This window comes from Apodemus sylvaticus, chromosome 7 (assembly GCF_947179515.1).
Source record: "Apodemus sylvaticus chromosome 7, mApoSyl1.1, whole genome shotgun sequence".
NCBI classification, from domain to species: domain Eukaryota; kingdom Metazoa; phylum Chordata; class Mammalia; order Rodentia; family Muridae; genus Apodemus; species Apodemus sylvaticus.
The window spans coordinates 64,733,387-64,751,602 of record NC_067478.1 but is presented as its reverse complement, the minus strand read 5'-3'; positions in this window follow the sequence as shown (position 1 = coordinate 64,751,602).

Sequence of the window (18,216 nt, the reverse complement as noted above, 5' to 3'; positions counted from 1 at the left end):
TATACCTTTTTCTGAGTGCATAATACACATGGTGAGAATTAAAAATTAGAATGTTTTTAAATTTTAATTTATACATATGGATGCTTTGCCAACACGTATGGCTATGTACCAGGTTCAGGGGGATGTGTGGCGTTTCCTGGAAACAAAGTTACAGGGGTTTGTGAGCCATGTGCTGTGAGTCTGTCACTGCTGAGAACTGGGCCCTCCGGTAGGGCAGTGCTCTTAACCACTAGCCAGCTCTGCAGCCCACTTGGACGGGTTTCATAAATGTTGTAACATTAAGTGCTAGTGTGAATATAAGTAGCCACTTTAGTGGTAAGACAAGAAAGTCTCGCATGCTTCGTCCCCTGTGTGCACAGTGTTATGACATCACAGATGTAGCTGCACGTTCAGCTGCCTGCCTGTAATCTCAGCACTGAGGAAGCACAGTTCCAGGCCAGTTGAGGTGACATAGGAAGATTCTATTAGGGGGAAATAAAGGAAAGGAAAGGAAAAAAAAATCTCCTATGTGAGGATTAAAGAAATACAAGGACAACCACCATGAACATGTATCATGACCTGAGGAATACCTTTAATTCAGCCATCTATTCCTGAGGTTCAATGTCAAAACCAGTAATATGTTCTAAGTATGTTAAACATTTGCATGAAAGTAGCCTTGCCGGGCAGTAGTGGGCACGCCTATAATCCCAGCACTTGGGAGGTAGAGGCTGAGGCAGGCAGATTTCTGAGTTTGAGGCCAGCCTGGTCTACAGAGTGAGTTCCAGGACAGCCAGGGCTACACAGAGAAACCCTGTCTTGAAAAAGAAAAATCAAAAACAAACAAACAAACAAAAAACCCAACCAAACAAACAAAAAGAAAATAGCCTTATGTAATGCTGTATGGTAAAATTTACCAAGAATACGAATTTGGGAGAGCGGTACCTGGGAGCACATCCCCGTCTGCATTTCAAGGACACTTACTGTTCCTGGCCCTAGCCAGCTCACCTATAACATGAACATTCTGATTCTACAGCAGATCGAGGGTCCTAAAGGAAACCATGAAGGAATGGTGTCGAACACGCAGGAACTACATAAAGAGTGGTGTGGGTGGGGCTTCTTCATATAAGCATAATCTGCTGGGAGAATCATTTATAGAGGCTCTCTGGTTTCAGAAATAATTGTACAATTTGACTCAGTAATCTCTTTTCTGGGGACTTTTGAAACCATGTAAAAGAATGATGCACAAATAGCTTAACTAGCTAAAATCTGAAACACCTAGATAAATTACACAGAATCAAAATGACTACATCGTCTATAGCACAGCCATATGATGAAATACCTCAGGCAAGAAAGAATGCTGCTTTGTCCAGGAATTTCAACCAGTAAGAACTAATAAATTTTAGAAATATAAGCCAACGATCTTAGATAAAGGATCTGTTTTATTTATTTTTTCTTTTCTTCTCTCCCCCTTCCATTATTTATAATTTTCCAACAAAAGAATCATCTACAAAGTTGATCTCTGGGCTGAGATGTGACTCAGTGGTACAGAGCTTGTCAGACATTTGTGAAGCCCTGGTTTGAGTCTCAGCATCATAGAAAAACAAAGCAACTCACAATGACAACAAACTGTTGTTAACGATGGGGAACTCTGTGGTTGCTGGCTCTTATGTGAATTCGACACGGGCTAGAATCATTTTGAAAGGAACTTTAGTTGAGAAAATGCCGACACCAGATTGGCCTTTTACAAGCTGTGTGCATTTTCTTGATTGGTGATTGATGTGAGTGGTGCTACTCCTGGATGGGTGGTCCTAGATGGTGTAAGAAAACAGGGTAAGCAAGACATCTGGAGCAATCAATCAAGCAAGCAAGCAAGCAAGCAAGCGTGCCTCCACGGCCTCTGCTTCAGGTTCTACCTCCAGATCCTGCCTTGACAAAGCTGGGATGTGGAAGTGTAAGTAAACAATGCTTTTCCCCCAAATTGCATGTTGGTCATCATATTTCATCAGAGCAATAGAAACACTAACAAGACCAACGCCCTAGTGCTCGCTCCCTCCTACCAAGGCTAGCTGTCTTCCTCAGGTTTCTGTTCCTGCACAAACATCATGACCAAGAAACAAAGTTAGGGAGGAAAGGGTTTATTACATTTTCACACAGCTGTTCATCACCAAAGGAAGTCAGGACTGGAACTCAAGCAGGTCAGGAAGCAGGAGCTGATGCAGAGGCCATGGAGGGATGTTACTTACTGGCTTGCTTCCCCGGGCTTGCTCAGCCTGCTCTCTTACAGAACCCAAGACTACCAGCCCAGAGATGGCACCACCCACAATGGGGCCCTTCCTCCTTGATCACTAATTGAGAAAATGCCTTTCAGCTGGATCTCATGGAGGCATTTCTCCAACTGAAGCTCCTCTCTGTGATAACTCCAGTCTGTGTCAAGTTGACACACAAAACTAGCCAGTACATTAGGTAAATAAATTTGCTCAATTCATTGGAGGTCCACCTGACAGTATTTGGTAAGACTAAAATTGTACATCTCCTCTGTCACACAGATATTCTATTTGATGCATTGAATACCCATAGAAATCAATGTTTATGTTCAGGCCAACATATTCAAGCATGCTCATAACAACACTGCTTGTAATGAATGTAATGTTTGGGGAAACAGCCCAAATGCCCACCAACAGTAAGCAGGTAAATAGCATATTCATTCACATTCATCCATGCTATGGGACATTGTGAAAATTAACCAGAACTCCTAAAAAAAGTATAAACTAATCACAAACTTCCCTCTGTGGAGAAAAAAAAAATTAACATGGAGAGATGATTCACTGGGTGAGAGCACTTGCTGTTCAAGCACCTGGGATTCCCAGAACCCACACAGAAACCAGGTGTGGCCCCGACGATACGTGGGGAGCTATCAACCTAGCTCCTGGCTCAGTGATAGACTCTTGGCTCAGGGGCTAAGGTGGTGGCTGATAGAACAGGGTATTCAGAGTCTTCCTCTGGTGTCCTTGTACACACATAGGGTTGCACACCCACGCACACATGTATTTATACATCTCACTGTACAGAGCCATATTGGGGAGTCATACCACAGGTAGGAACTTGACATTAGCCAAGGACAATCCCTGGCTTCAGGCAGGAATCTGACTTTAGGACAATAGGGAAGTAGGTTACAGCAGGAATTTTTATCCTAGGGTGGTGAAGCTCAGAGTGAAGGTTAAGTTCCTTGCTCCTCCAGGTCTACGAATTCCTGAATTAAGCAGGTGACCCACCCAGCTGCCAGAGCAGTCAAGACAAGGACCACCAGGAGAAGCTAGACGACTTCCGCCAGAACTCAGACCAGAGTGTGGGGGGAAGGGCTTGCCCAAACTGTTAAAAGGTCTGGCCGCCATTAAAGTTGGGGCCTCGATCAGTAAAATATTGTCCTAGCCTTCTTTCTTTTCACCCCTTCCCCATCTATCCCTCAGCTTCTGTTCCAGCAACCCAGTTCGTAATAGCTGCAGGCAGCTATGGAATACAACATCACACATATATACTAACCTAAGTTAATTAAGCATTTTTACTTTTATGTGCACGTACATGTACGTGTATGCAGGGCTGTGTGTGTATGCTTGAGTGTGCACTTGCCGTGGAATACTCGCAAAAGTCAGTGGGCAACTTTCAGGAGTCAGTTCTTTCCTTCCACCATGTAACTTCTAGGGACTGAACTCAAGTTGTCTTGTCAGCCTGGAGGCTGAATCAATTCAGCAGTCTTCTAAATTTTTGTAACGTGTAATTTTTTATTGAATCTTTGGGAATTTCACATCATGAACCCCGGTCCCACTTATCTCTGAGTCCTTTCACATCTGCCCTCTTTCCTTGCAGCCTTCTGTGCAGCTACCATTCAGCTCAGCTCCTTCCCTCATTCCTCCATCTTTCCCACCTCTCAGTCCCATATTAGGTTAGCACAGTGGCAGTGGACGTGCCCATGTGTCCCACAGCATGCCCTTTTGCCCAAACAGCTTTACTTGCAGATGTTCACTGCAGTGAGTGAACACCACCAATACTGGACTCTAACTGAGACTCTTGGATAGCCCACTTTTGCCCCGAGTCATGGAAATCTTGCCGCTGCTGTGAAGCCACAGGACCCCACTCAACAGTTAAGAGCACTGACTGTTCTTCCAGAGGTCCTGAGTTCAATTCCCAGCAAACACATGCTCACAACCATCTGTAATGGGATCCAATGCTCTCTTCTGTCATGTCTGAAGGTTGGATTTATTTATTTATTTATTTATTTGGATTTGTTTTTTTCGAGACAGGGTTTCTCTGTGTAGCCCTAGCTGTCCGGAACTCACTCTGTAGACCAGGCTGGCCTCGAACTCAGAAATCCGCCTGCCTCTGCCTCCCAAGTGCTGGGATTACAGGCGTGTGCCACCACGCCCAGTGGATTTATTTTTTAATAGATTTATTCACATACATAAATACATATATTTTTAAAGTAGAAAAAAGAAGAAGAAAGAAAAATATAGATATAATATTGTATATATATATATATATATTTAACTCTCTGGCCTTGAATTTAAGAGATCCACCTGCCTCTGCCTCCCTAGTTCTGGGATCAAAGGAATGAGCCACCACTGCCCATTATTATTATTATTATTACTATTATTATTATTATTATTTGGTTTTCTGGACTTGGTTTTTTTGAGACAGGGTTTCTCTGTATAGCCCTGGCTGTCCTGGAACTCACTCTATAGACCAGGCTGGCCTCGAGCTCAGAAATCCACCTGCCTCTGCCTCCCAGAGTGCTGGGATTACAGGCGTGCGCCACCACTGCCCAGCATCATTATTTTTTATGTAAAGTTTGAAAACTGCGAAACCCCATCTAACATGACAGAAATTGGAGTGGTGGGTTGCCTCAAGAGCAACAGGAAGGGGGAGCTGACAGGGTTTTCAGGGTGCTATAGATTAGGCTGGCTTTGAGCTTGCTATGTAGACCTCAAATTTAAAGAGATCCATCTGCCTTTGCCTTCCAAGAGCTGTGACTTAAAGCATTTTCCACCACTTCTGGCAATACAAATGATTTAATGGAGGAAACACTTCCTATGTGACAAGCAAAACAAAAAAGCTGGGCATGGTGACTGCACTCTAGAGGCAAAGAGGTCTCTTGTGCAATTGAGGGCAGCCTGCTCTATATAGAGAGCTCCAGGCCAGCCAGCAATATATGGCAAGACTCTGTGTTTTGCTCTTTAAAGTAAAACAGAACATTGTTCCTGAGCATTGTGTGCTTTTTAAATTACATAACTATCTGGAGAGAGCGGTAGGAAGATTAGGTTTCAAGGTCAGAATCAGTGTGTATAGTGTGTTGGCGGGGAGCCTGGGTTCAAGAGATTGTCTTAATAAACTAAGAAATGCCATGAATCAAAACTAACAACTAAACAAAACTCCCCAAAGACCCAGAACTATGGCATAATTAGCATATTTATATAAGCATAGAATATAGAAAGGTAGCATGAAGTGTTCTTGGTACACTGCTCACCGCTAACCTGTTGACAGGATGAAGTCCTGAGCTTGCCCTTAGCTGTGTCCGCACAGTTGTTATCAGCTGGATAGCATAGCATCACTGGATTTTTAGGACACTACCAATTTACAAGTCTGCACTCTATCATTCTATCTATCTATCTATCTATCTATCTATCTATCTATCTATCTATTCCAAGACAGGGTTTTTCTGTATAGCTCTGGCTGTCCTGGAACTTGCTTTATAGAACAAGCCGTTCTTGAACTCACGGATCCGCCCACATCTGCCTCCCTTGTGCTGGGATCAAAAATGAGAGACATTGCTGCCTTCTAGTAGAGCCACCACTGTCCAGCCATTTTCATTTTTTTATGAGTACGGTTATTCTAAGCACATGTATGCCTGTGTACCATTTGCATACCCAGTACCTATGGAGACCAAAAAGGGTGTCAGGTCCCCTGGAGTTAACAGATGGCTGCAAGCCACCACGTGACGCTGGGAACCAAATCTGGGTCCTCTGCAAGAGCAGCTGCTAAACCATTTCTCCAGCCAACTACACGTTTTATTTTAGAGGCCAGCTTGTATTTGTTCCCTTAAAAATTATAATCTTTAATTTTCTTCTTAGGGAAAACACATTTGGGAAATTCAAAAGAAGAAAGTTGTGACAGGGACCTGAACATATGGTACAGTACTAAGGAGTATGTCATGTCGTGTCCTGCTCTTTAAAGTTTTTTAAAATTTTTTTTTATTATTTTTAATTGTGTGTAGGTGCCTGTGTGTGCATGTGCACATGAATGACTGTGTGTGTGTGCATGTGCACATGAATGAAGGTGAACTTGGAAGCCACAGGCTTCAGATCTCCTGGAACTGGAGTTATAGGCAGTGGTGAGGTACCTGACACAGTCTACAAAGCAAGTTCCAGGACAGCCAGGGCTATCAGAGAAACCTGGTTTCTGAAAACCTAGGTAGATAGATAGATAGATAGATAGATAATAATAGGCAGACAGACAGGCAATCATATAAAATGCAGATGTGGGTTCTAGGAACCAAACTCACACTCTCTGGAAGAGCAGTGTTCTTTATTGCTGAACCTATCTCCAGTTCCACTGGCTGTTCTTGCAGAGGACCCAGGTTCGATTCTCAGCACCTACAAAATGCCATCTTACAGAGGTCCATAACTCTAGTTCTGGGAGATCCAAAAGCCTCTTCTGGCCTGCCCAGGCACCAGGCATGCAAACAGTGTGCACTTGCATACATGCATGCATGCATGCATACATACATACATACATACATGCAGGCAAAACACTTATACATAATAAACAAATAAATAAACAATCTTTAAAAAAAAAACTTCTGGCCAGGCAGTGGTGGCGCACGCCTTTAATCCCAACACTTGGGAGGCAGAGGCAGGTAGATTTCTGAGTTCGAGGCCAGCCTGATCTACAGAGTGAATTCCAGGACAGTCAGGGCTACACAGAGAAACCCTGTCTCAACCAAAACCAAAACCAAAACAAAACAAAAAAAACCCAAAAAACAAAAAGCAAAAACCAAAAAAACCAAAAAACAAAACAAACAAACAAAAAAAACTTCTGATAAAAGAGAAATTATTGCAGCATAAGTTTCTTAAGATGAGGAAATGCCACTTTTGGTTTTGTCTGCGCCGTATCCTATACCATAGTCAGGATAAGGGGTCTGAATCTAATCAGATGCCTTTCCCACTTATTTTATTTGGCACAAGGACTCATGTTTTATAGGCTGTCCTCCAACTTCTGTAACAAGGAGGATGAATTAGATTTGTCTTCCTCCTGCCTCTGCCTCCAGAGGGCTGAGATAACAGATGAGCCTAGCACTTGCCATCCCATAATAAAGGGGATCGCCTGACTTGAGGCTTCTGCTTCTTGATGGCTAAGCAAGTGCTGTACCAACAAGCTACAGTCCCAGCCCAAATGCTGCTGATACCATCAGTTCTCTCATCTGTGGTTCCTCTGGACAGAGTTTTATTTTTATTTTTTTATCTATTTTTCAAAGATTTATTTATTTATTTATTTATTTTGGTTTTTTTGGATTTTTTTTTTTTTTTTTTTGAGACAGGGTTTCTCTGTGTAGCCCTGGCTGTCCTGGAACTCACTCTGTAGACCAGGTTGGCCTCGAACTCAGAAATCCGTTTGTCTCTGCCTCCCAGAGTGCTGGGATTACAGGCGTGTGCTACCACTGCCCGGCTTATTCATTTATTTTATGTGAGTACACTATAGTTGTCTTTAGACATATCAGAAGAGGGCACCAGATCCCGTTACAGATGGCCGTAAGACACCATGTGGTTGCTAGGAATTGAACTCAGGACCTCTGGAAGAACAGTCAGTGTTCCTAACCACTGAGCCATCTCTCCAACCCTTCTTCTTCTTCTTCTTTTTTTTTTTTTTTTAATTTTTAAGATTTATTTATTTCACTGTCACTGTCTTTAGATACACCAGAAGAGGGCATCAGATCTCATTACAGATGGTTGTGAGCTACCATGTGGTAGCTGGGAATTGAACTCAGGACCTCTGGAAGAGCAGTTGGTGCTCTTAACTACTGAGCCATCTTTCCAGCCCTCCAGCCCTTATTCTTATTTTTATTTTTTAAATTTATTTATTTATTATATGTAAGTACACTGTAGCTGTCTTCAGATGCTCCAGAAGAGGGCATTAGATTTTGTTATGGATGGTTGTGAGCTACCATGTGGTTTCTGGGATTTGAACCTAGGACCTTCGGAAGAGCAGTCAGTGCTCCTAACCACTGAGCCGCGTGTCCAGCCCCCCCTTCTTACTTTATTTTTATTTTTAACATATGTTTGTATGTCTATGTTTGTATGTGAGTGCTCTTAACTGCTGAGCCATCTCTCCAGCCCCAAATCTCCCACTCTTTCTTTAAATGTAAGTCCGGTATCAGAAGTTGGTGTGGGCTTCAATTCCAAAGGTCTAGAAAAGAGCTGTGATGGTTTGTGTATGTTCAGCTCAGGGAGTGCCACTATTAGAAGGTGTGGCCCAGTTGGAGTAGGTGTGGCCTTGTTGGAGTACTTGTGTCACTGTGGGTGTGGGCTTTAAGACTCTCAATCTAGCTGTCTGCAGCAACCTTCAGATAAGGATGCAAAATTCTCAGCTCCTCTTGAACCATGATAAAGAACTGAACCTCTGAACCTGTAAACCAGGTCCAATTAAATGTTTTCCTTATAAGAGTTGCTGTGGTCATGGTGTCTGTTCACTGCAGTAAAACTCTAAGACAAGAGCAAAGATAAATCCTATATGTGTTGGCAGAAATCTAGTGACATCATATCACCATTGTAAAATAAACAATATGGCATATTTTATGGGGCTGTTCTAGTATAGTAATCTGGCACATTGTAGAGAAGAGATTTCTTGCTCCTAGACAGCACATAAAACCATAAAATACATCCAGGTATCTATAATTACAGTTTCCAATATCTTGAAATATGAGCAAGTCCTGGATTATGTGTCATGCAGTTCATTACTGGAAATGAAAATCTGCTCAAATTCTCAGTGTTCTATAAACTAACCTGGCTCTGAGCAAGACTGAGTTAGAGAGAAACTCTCACACTATCCAGTGGTTCCTGATAGGTTACTTCTCCACAGCCTGTGAAATGAGTCAATTTAACCAGTTTACATTGTATTAAAGGTGGGTTGAGCGGGAAGCTCTTCTTGGGCTGAGAGTTCACTGGCCCCAAGGACCAAGGACAGGAAGTTGCCCTGTGGGAGAGGAAGGGGATGGGCTCTGGGAAGTTCAGGGTTGGGGGCAGGGTACACACACCAGGTAGGCCTGAGGGATGCTGGGAGAACCTGAAACCAGGCCTGCTTTGGTGTATAAAGCATGCCCCTCATCCGGGGTTCCCAGGAAACCAAACAGTTCTGTCTGAGCAGCTCTTCCCAAGGCCTCCAGCTTGCTGCGGCTCAAATGCTCCCTGGCCCCATTTACATTTCCGGCCTGTAATCTTTGCAAAGCACTTCACAGGAAGAGGATGATGAAGGAATTTCCCAGGGAGTGGGAAAAGGCCCGGTAGAGGAGGAGAAGGGAGGGGAAGCTATGACAAGCATTTGGGTGAACGCTCTGGCAAAGAGATTGAAGATCTGTTTAATCTCTGACCAGATTTGAAAATAAGGAGATTGGGAATCCTGGAGTTGGATTACAAAGGAAGTAATACTGTTCTTAAAGATGCCGGTATGTCCTGAGTATCTTCTTTCATTGTGCTACACAAGAGTGAAAAACAAAACAAAACAAAATGCAGAGCACCAGCGCAGCACATGTGCCACCCAGGGCGAGTTTCCTGCCCTGGGCTCCTCCAAAGACGCGACAGGACCTGGCGCCCTGCTTGATAAGCCACATCCTCAGACAGTGTCTATGCTCACATCTGCGGGAGCATCTCCTTTTAAACTAAGGATAAGTAACCATTAAAAATGATTATCAAGGGGCCGGAGAGATGGCTGGCTCTCCCTTAAGAGATCCTCAGTTCAGTTCCGAGCAATCACGTGGTGGCTCACAACCATCTGTAATGGGATCCAGCCTACGGGTACACAAAGATACAGCACTCGTATTCATAAAATAAATAATTAAAAAAAATTGGTTATCAAGGGTTGGAAGAGATGGCTCAGAGGTTAGGACCCTGGCTCAATTCCCAGCACCCACATAACAGTTTATAACTGTTTGTAACTCCAGTTCCAGGATAACTGGCGCTCTCACATAGGCATAAACACAGGCAAAACGCCAATGCACATTAAAAATACATACACCTTTAAAAAATATTTTAAAAAATGGTTATCAAAATACCCCCAGTGGTTTTACTGTAGTTGGAATGGTTGCCCTCAGGTACTGAGGAAGCAATTGTATCTCTTAGGAGGCAGGCCATCTGCCTCTGGCTTCTCATATGACTTATTCAGCAGAAGCAGCTGCAAGATTGACAGGACCATAAACGTCCAGATAACAGATTATACTTCTAAAATGTTTAAAATTTAGCTCCTGCCCAGCATCTTTGTACAGTCTGTAATCCCAGGTAGGGCCAATTCAAGGTCAACCTGGTCTATACAGTGTTTTCCAGACCAGCATGTGGTGCACATATATACATGCAGTCAAAACACAAATATATATACAAATAAATATAAAATAAATATTTAAAAAATGAAAACAAACATTAATTTAAAAATTTAAGTAGTTTCCTGTTATATCGCTGATGCAGATAACTCAAGTTTAAAATTTAACTTTGGAGGAATACTCATGCGTTGTGTGTTAGACGCACGGTGATTCCTATGGCTGCCCTCAGGGACCTAGCAATTGCTTACGTCATGGCTTGCTGCCTCCAGGGGGGACAGGTGTGTGAAGCGGGATAAAAGGATCCAGCCACCCCAGGCCCAATCTCTGTTTCTGGCATTCTCTCTCTGTCTCTTTCTTTCCTGTGTGCGTGTGCGCGGGCATGCGTCTTATGTGTCTCTCTCCTCTATGTATGTGTCTGTCTCTCCTCTGTGTGTGTCTGTCTCTCCTCTGTGAGTGTCTGTCTGTCTGCCTCCCCCCCCCCCTCTCTCTGTGTGTGTGTGTATGTAAATAGTGTGCTCCTGCAGAGAGAGAGAAGATGCTCTCTCCAGCTGTCTGCCTGTCGAAGTGCCCACTCATCTGCCTCTATTCCTTTCGGGTCTCACTCCTCTCCCTTCCCCCAATAGACCTATTCACACCAGATCTGTGGCTTGGCATCATTACACCTTGGCATGGGCCTGCCAAAGGTACCCCCCTCGCAGCATTTTATTTCACAACAATGTGCAAATATGCTACATCCTGCAGGGCTTGGTCCTGGAAACCTGACCGAATCAACACAGAAGTGAAGAAATCAAAGACAATGGAAGAAACAACAGACACACAGGCAGAAAAGCTGGGGTCATAGGGCTTTGCTTGTTGTGATGGAGGGCACCTACTACATGACTTGGAAAATTTGTACATGTCTCTGTACGATACAAAGAGGAGGGGTTAGCTGGTTTCCATGGGCTGTCCCTGTAGCACAGCCTCAGGCTATTAAATGTCAGTGAAGAGGAACCTACAAGACTTTCTGTACACTGGTTTTTAGCAAAAGGTCAGTTATTCTTCAACACTTAGCAGAGAAGGCTTTGCTCTCTCTGTGGGCTGAGACACTGTGCCCTTATTGACAATATCTTCTCTGGGGACTTGATCACTTCATCTGGTCTCCACACAGATTTATGTTCAACAGACATTTCAGCATTACTTCCAAAACACACACGCACACACACACACACACACACACACACACACGCAATGTCGCAATGTGATTATTCCTCGCTGAAGAGAAACTGTAAAAAGTAATGGCCCACACCTTTAATCCCAGCACGTGGGAGGCAGAGGCAGGGGGATTTCTGAGTTCGAGACCAGCCTAATCTACAGAGTGAGTTCCAGGACAGCCAGGGCTGCACAGAGAAACCCTGTCTGGGGTTTGGGGGTGGGGGTGGGGAAGAAGTTGACAGGCTGGGCCGTGGTTGTACATGCCTTCCTTTAATCCCAGCGCTCCAGAGGCGGGCAGATCTCCATGATTGGTTGGGTTGGATTGTTCTGTTAAGCTATATATACTGCTTTACTTTGTTTTCTAACAAGCCATTGACAGAGCTGGGGAGTAGATCAGTCAGTAAAGTCCTTGCTGCACAAGAATGAGGACCCAGCAGGTGGTGCTGTTGGTGGCAGTAGTGGTGGCTGTAGTGGCAGTCCATGCCTTTAATCCCAGGACTTGGGAGGTAGAGGCAGTTAGTTCAAGGCCAGCCTGGTCTACCAGTTGAGTTTCCAAAACAACAAAGACAATTGAGGACCTGAGTTTGGACCTCCAGCTCCCATGGAATAAAGAAATAGATCCGAGCCTGGTGGTGGCGGCGGCGCACGCCTGTAATCCCAGCACTCTGATTTCTGAGTTCAAGGCCAGCCTGGTCTACAGAGTGAGTTCCAGGACAGCCGGGGCTATACAGAGAAACCCTGTCTCGAAAAAACCAAATCCAACCCCCCCCCCCCCAAAAAAAAGTAAAGAAATAGATCTGTAGACAGGTGGGATTTGGACACCAGGATGAAGCGACTGGGTTTATTTTACATATCAGAGCAGACCTGGGCTCCAGGTTCTCCTGGTAACCCTCAGTCCCTACCTGGGGTAGCCTACCCCAACCCTGAACTCCCCAGTCCAAATCAGGGACTGGCTGCCCTTCCCCCATTTCTCTCTCTCTCTCTCTCTCTCTCTCTCTCTCTCTCTCTCTTCTCTCCTCTCCCATTCTTCTCCCCACTCCTCTCTCCCTCTCCTTAGTCCTCCCTTCTCTTTCTTCCAGCACGCCCTTTATTTCTTTCTTTCCCAACCCCTAATCTCCGTGGTGACTCCCCTGGCCTCGGTCCTTGGGGCCGGAGAACTCGCCTGAAAGTAGCTTCCCAATAAACCTGCCTTTAATATATTCTAATCTGGCTTGGATTGGTTTATTTCACCTCCCACGGAGAAATCAGGTAGATAGCAAGGTAGAGTGGTAGACAGACAGACAGACAGACAGACAGACAGAATGCTGCACTAGGGTGCCAGAGACAGATGGATTGCCCATCTAGCTGAATAGCTGTGACTAGCTCGAGGGTATTCAATGCCCTCTTCTGGTCTCCCCGGGCACTGCATCCATGTTCACCAATTCCTCTCTTTTACACACACAAATAATTAAAATACACACACAAATAATTAAATATACACACAAATAATTAAAAATAAAATTTAGCCTGGTAGTGGTGGCGCACGCCTGTAACCCAGCACTCTGGGAGGCAGAGGTAGATAGATTTCTGAGTTCGAGACCAGCTTGGTCTACAGAGTGAGTTCTGGGGCAGCCTGGGCAATACAGAGAAACCATGTCTCGAAAAACCAAAAAAAGAAAAAAAATTAAACATTTGTCTTCAAGGCAGTTTCTCCATAAAGCCCCAGCTGTCCTGGAACTCACTCTGTAGACCAGGCTGGCCTCGAACTTAGAAATCTGCCTGCCTCTGCCTCCTGAGTGCTGGGATTAAAGGTGTGTGCCACCAATATCAGCTAAAAATCTTTTAAAAACAAAAGAGTGAGCCAGTGGTTGGCAGTGATCCAATGGTGGAGCGTTTGCCTAGCAATAATGAGGACAGAAATCACGGCCTAGCTGTAAAATAATATTCTACTCAGCAGCCGACAATTATTGAACAACATGGTTGAATCTTAAAGTAAGCAGAATGAAATAATAACGCACCAAATAGATTCTTACTGTACAATTTCATTTATTTAACATAAATGTTTAATAACATTTCTAAATGTTTAAAAACATCTCGCCGGGCGGTGGTGGCGCACACCTGTAATCCCAGCACTTGGGAGGCAGAGGCAGGCGGATTTCTGAGTTCGAAGCCAGCCTGATCTACAGAGTGAGTTCCAGGACAGCCAGGACTACACAGAGAAACCCTGTCTCGAAAAAACCAAAAAATAAAAAATAAAAATAAATAAAAAATAAAAACATCTCTCCCTCTCTCTCTGGGTATGGTGGTATTCGCCTTTAATTCCAGCTCTTGGGAAGCAGAGGCAGGTAGATTTCTATGACTTGGAGGCCAGCCTGGTCTACAAAGTAAGTCTCAGGACTTATTGAAACTGGAAGAGAAGTCCAAGTTCTGAGGTCTATGAGAACCTCTCACTGAATTTGTAGGGATTCCAGGAGGGCCCCAGTTCCCACAAGGGGTGGCAGTGATGGGGACTGGGGTCAATTGTGTCTGACCTATGAGAAGAAGGGAAACTCCTTTCGATACAATTGGCCTCTGTGCCCTCCAATGGGTCCAGTTACCAACTGCAGGGTCTGGAACTCTCCACTTGTTGGCAACAATCCCAGAAAGAAACCCCTAGGCCCCACCGACATGTCAAAGTCACATAAGCTGCTCTCCTCCCTCAGTCTTCTCTATTCTGAGCAGACCCAAGGACCAGCAATCACTTCCGTCAAATACCTAATTTCCTTTACATTTTTCTCTCCATTGCATTTACTCGACAGAACCTCAACCCTGGTGTGACTTGATCATCTTCTCAGATCCTTAACACGCCTCCACAGAACCTCCTACGGGAGTGAACTGGCCCACTTTCCCATCAGAAGCCACCTCCTCCATCTGTGACCTAGATCCCTTTTGCTCTAGTCTTTTCAGGTCTTAGTTCCTTAAATTAACATAGATAATGCAAACACACAAGGCCAGAGGCGGGGCTGTACACAGTTGCACAACTAGAAATCTTCCAAACATCCACCAATAAAAGGGACGTTAAATGAATTGTGGTGTGGTGTGCAACCATGAACATTTTCTGAACCAAAGTTAAATGAAACGAAGTGACCTCACCACAGAACAAAACATGGAAGAGAAAAAACAAGCCGGAACAGAAATCCTATGCCCTGGTGCTGTTTACAAGGTCAGAGGCCAGTGCTATCAGCTGTGCCGGTGCAAGTCTTCAGTTTCAGGTTCTCCTGTGGGTGGGTGGCCTGCTGGGTGGCCGGCAGAGAGAAGTTGAGCTCTGTGAGTTCCAGGCAAGCCTGGTGGTCTACATAGTAAGTTCCAGGACAGCCACATCTCCATAGTAAGACCCATGTAAAAACCATGAAACAAAGGAACAAAAGAAACAATACAGAAAGAAAAACCCCACCTCTCCCCCAAATAAAACAACACAAAATAACAACAACAAAACACAAAGGATATTATTGAGCTAGAGAGTAGTTCAGTGGTTAAAAACACTTGCTGCTGTTGCAGGGCCTAGGGTTCAGTGCCCAGCAACCATACGGTAGCCTATAACTGCCAGAACTCCAGCCTCAGGGAGATTCCAGGCCTTCTGACCTCCTTGGGCACATGTATGTACATGACATATGTACAGGCAAACACACATATACACATAAAAACAAATGAACAAAGAAACAAAGAGAGACTTGAGAGATTGCTGAGGGTTCCTGAGCATGTTTTCCTCTCCAGAGGATCCTTCATTCAGGTCCCAGCATCCACAGGAAGGTTCACAACTGTCTGGAGCCCCAGTTCTGAGAGATACAATGCCCTCTTCTGGCCTCTTTGGCACTTTACAAACATGATTCACATATACACATGCAAAGAAATCCTTAGACACATAAAAAAATCTTTAAAAATAGTGTGAAGAAAGCAAGTGATAATGGATAAAGTATAATTTGTGTTTATATACAAAATTATATATATATTCCTAATTATTATAAATATTAGTATAAATTATACTGTTTTCAGAAGGAGTGATGGTATGGGGCTGGAGAGACAGCTCATTCATTAATAACATGTACTGTCCTGTAGAGTTCCATTCCATTCCCAGCACCACGAAAGACAGCTCACAAATACCTGCAAGTACAACCCAGGGGATTCCACACTACTGGCCTTCCTGTGCACCTAAATCCATGTGCGCATGCCCATACACAGACAAACAATATTAAACATAAAAAGTAAGAAATCTGGGTATCGTGATGAGCACCTTTAATCTCAGCAGGCTAGCCTGAGCTATGTAGTAATATTCTGTTAAGAAAGAAAGAAAGGAGCCAGGCGGTGGTGGCGCACACCTGTAATCCCAGCACTCTGGGAGACAGAGGGAGGTGGAATTCTGAGTTCAAGGCCAGCCTGGTCAACAGAGTGAGTTCCAGGACAGCCAGGGCTACACAGAGAAACCCTGTCTCAAAAAAACCAAAAAAAAAAAAAAAAACCAAAAAAAAAAAAACCAAAAAAAAAAACCAAAACCAAAAAAAAAAAAAAAAAAAAAGGGAAGAAAGAAAGAAAGAAAGAAAGAAAGAAAAGGAGCTGGAGAGATGGCTCAGCAGTTAAGAGTCTTAACTGCTGGGGCTGGAGAGATAGCTCAGCAGTTAAGAGCACTGACTGCTCTACCAGAGGTCCTGAGTTCAAATCCCAGCAACCACATGGTGGCCCCCAACCACCCATAGTGAGATTTGATGCCTTCTTCTGGTGTGTCTTCTACGGTGTAGTTACATATAATAAATAAATAAATCCTTTAAAAAAAAAAAAAAGAGTCTTAACTGCTTAAGCAGTTAAGACCTCTGCTCTTCCAGAGGTCCTGAGTTCAGTTCCAAGCAACCACATGGTGACTCACAATCATCTGTAATGGGATCTGATGCCCTCTTCTGGCATTCAGGTTTACATGCAGACAGAGAACTCAAAATAAAATAAATTAATCTTTAAAAAAAAAACAAAGATCGAATAATAAAAAAAAAAAAAAAAAAAAAAAAAAAAAAAAAAAAAAAAAAAAAAAAAAAACAAAGAAGTGGGGCAGTGGTGGTGCATGCCTTTTATCCCAGCATTTGGGAGGCAGAGACAGGCAGATTTCTGAGTCCAAGGCCAGCCTGGTCTACAGAGTGAGTTCTGGGACAGCCTGGGCAATACAGGGAAACCCTGTATTGAACAAAATAACAACAAAAAACCAACAAACCAACAACAACAACAAAAAACAAAAAGGAAAAATAAAAAAGAGAGGAAGAAAAGAGAAAATAGATTTTTAGCTGAGGTACAGGGGAGTGGGAAAGATTCAAACAGTGAGACGGAAACATTAACCAGGTGTCAGGTTGGATGATATGTCATGATGCTTTCTTTTTGTTTTGAAAAATTACATTTGTTAATTTAATTTTAAAATAATAAAATTATTTGTAACATTCTGTTTTGTTTTGTTTTGTTTTGAGACAGGGTTTCTCTGTGTAGCCCTGGTTGTCCTGGAACTCACTCTGTAGATCAGGCTGGCCTTGAACTCAGAAATCCGCCTGCCTCTGTCTCCCAGAATCCTGGGATGACAAGTCTGCACCACCACCTGGCTTATTCTTTTTTTTTTTTTAAAGGCCCAGTTTACTAGCAATTGGAGACCCTTTATTATTTATTTAGTTTTATTTATATGAGTACACTGTAGCTGTCTTCAGACATAGTAGAAGAGGGCACTGGATCCCATTGTAGATGGTTGTGAGCCACCATGTGGTTGCTTGGAATTGAGCTCAGGACCTCTGAAAGAGCAGCCAGTGCTCTTAACCACAGAGCTTCTCTCCAGCCCTCTCCTTCTATTCTTAAGCTCAAGGAATAAAACTCAGGTCACTGACAAGTACCCTTTAGGACTGAGCCATCTTTCTGGCCCTTTCCCCCCTTTATTAATTAACTAATTAATTAATTAATCTGTGATGTTGGGAGTTGAACTCGGTTCTTTGAGTCTAGACAAGCCTTTTACTGCTTAGCTATAGCCATGGCTCCATAGAACATGTTTTGTAATATGTTGTATGTATCAAATATTACATTAAAATAAAACAGATAAAAATGTTTTTAAGGGGGCTGGAGAGATAGTTCAGAGGTTAGGAGCACTGGCTCTTCTTCTAGAAGTCCTGAGTTCAGTTCCCAGCAACCATCTATAATGACTTGGTGCCCTTTCCTGGCCTGCAGGCATACATGCAAGCAGAACACCGTGTATATGATAGAGAAGTAAATCAAAAATATTTTTAAAGTTCTAAAATGCATTTTATGTGTACAGATTTTTCTCTGCAAGAATGTTTGTGTACCCAACATGTGTCTCTGATGCCTGAGTGAACCAGAAGAGGGCAGCAGATCTCCTGAAACAAGTTATAGATGATTGTATATTACCATGTAGGTTCTGGAAACTCAACTCCACTTCTCCGGAGAACAGTAAGGGCTTTTAAAACTGTGCAGCCACCGTT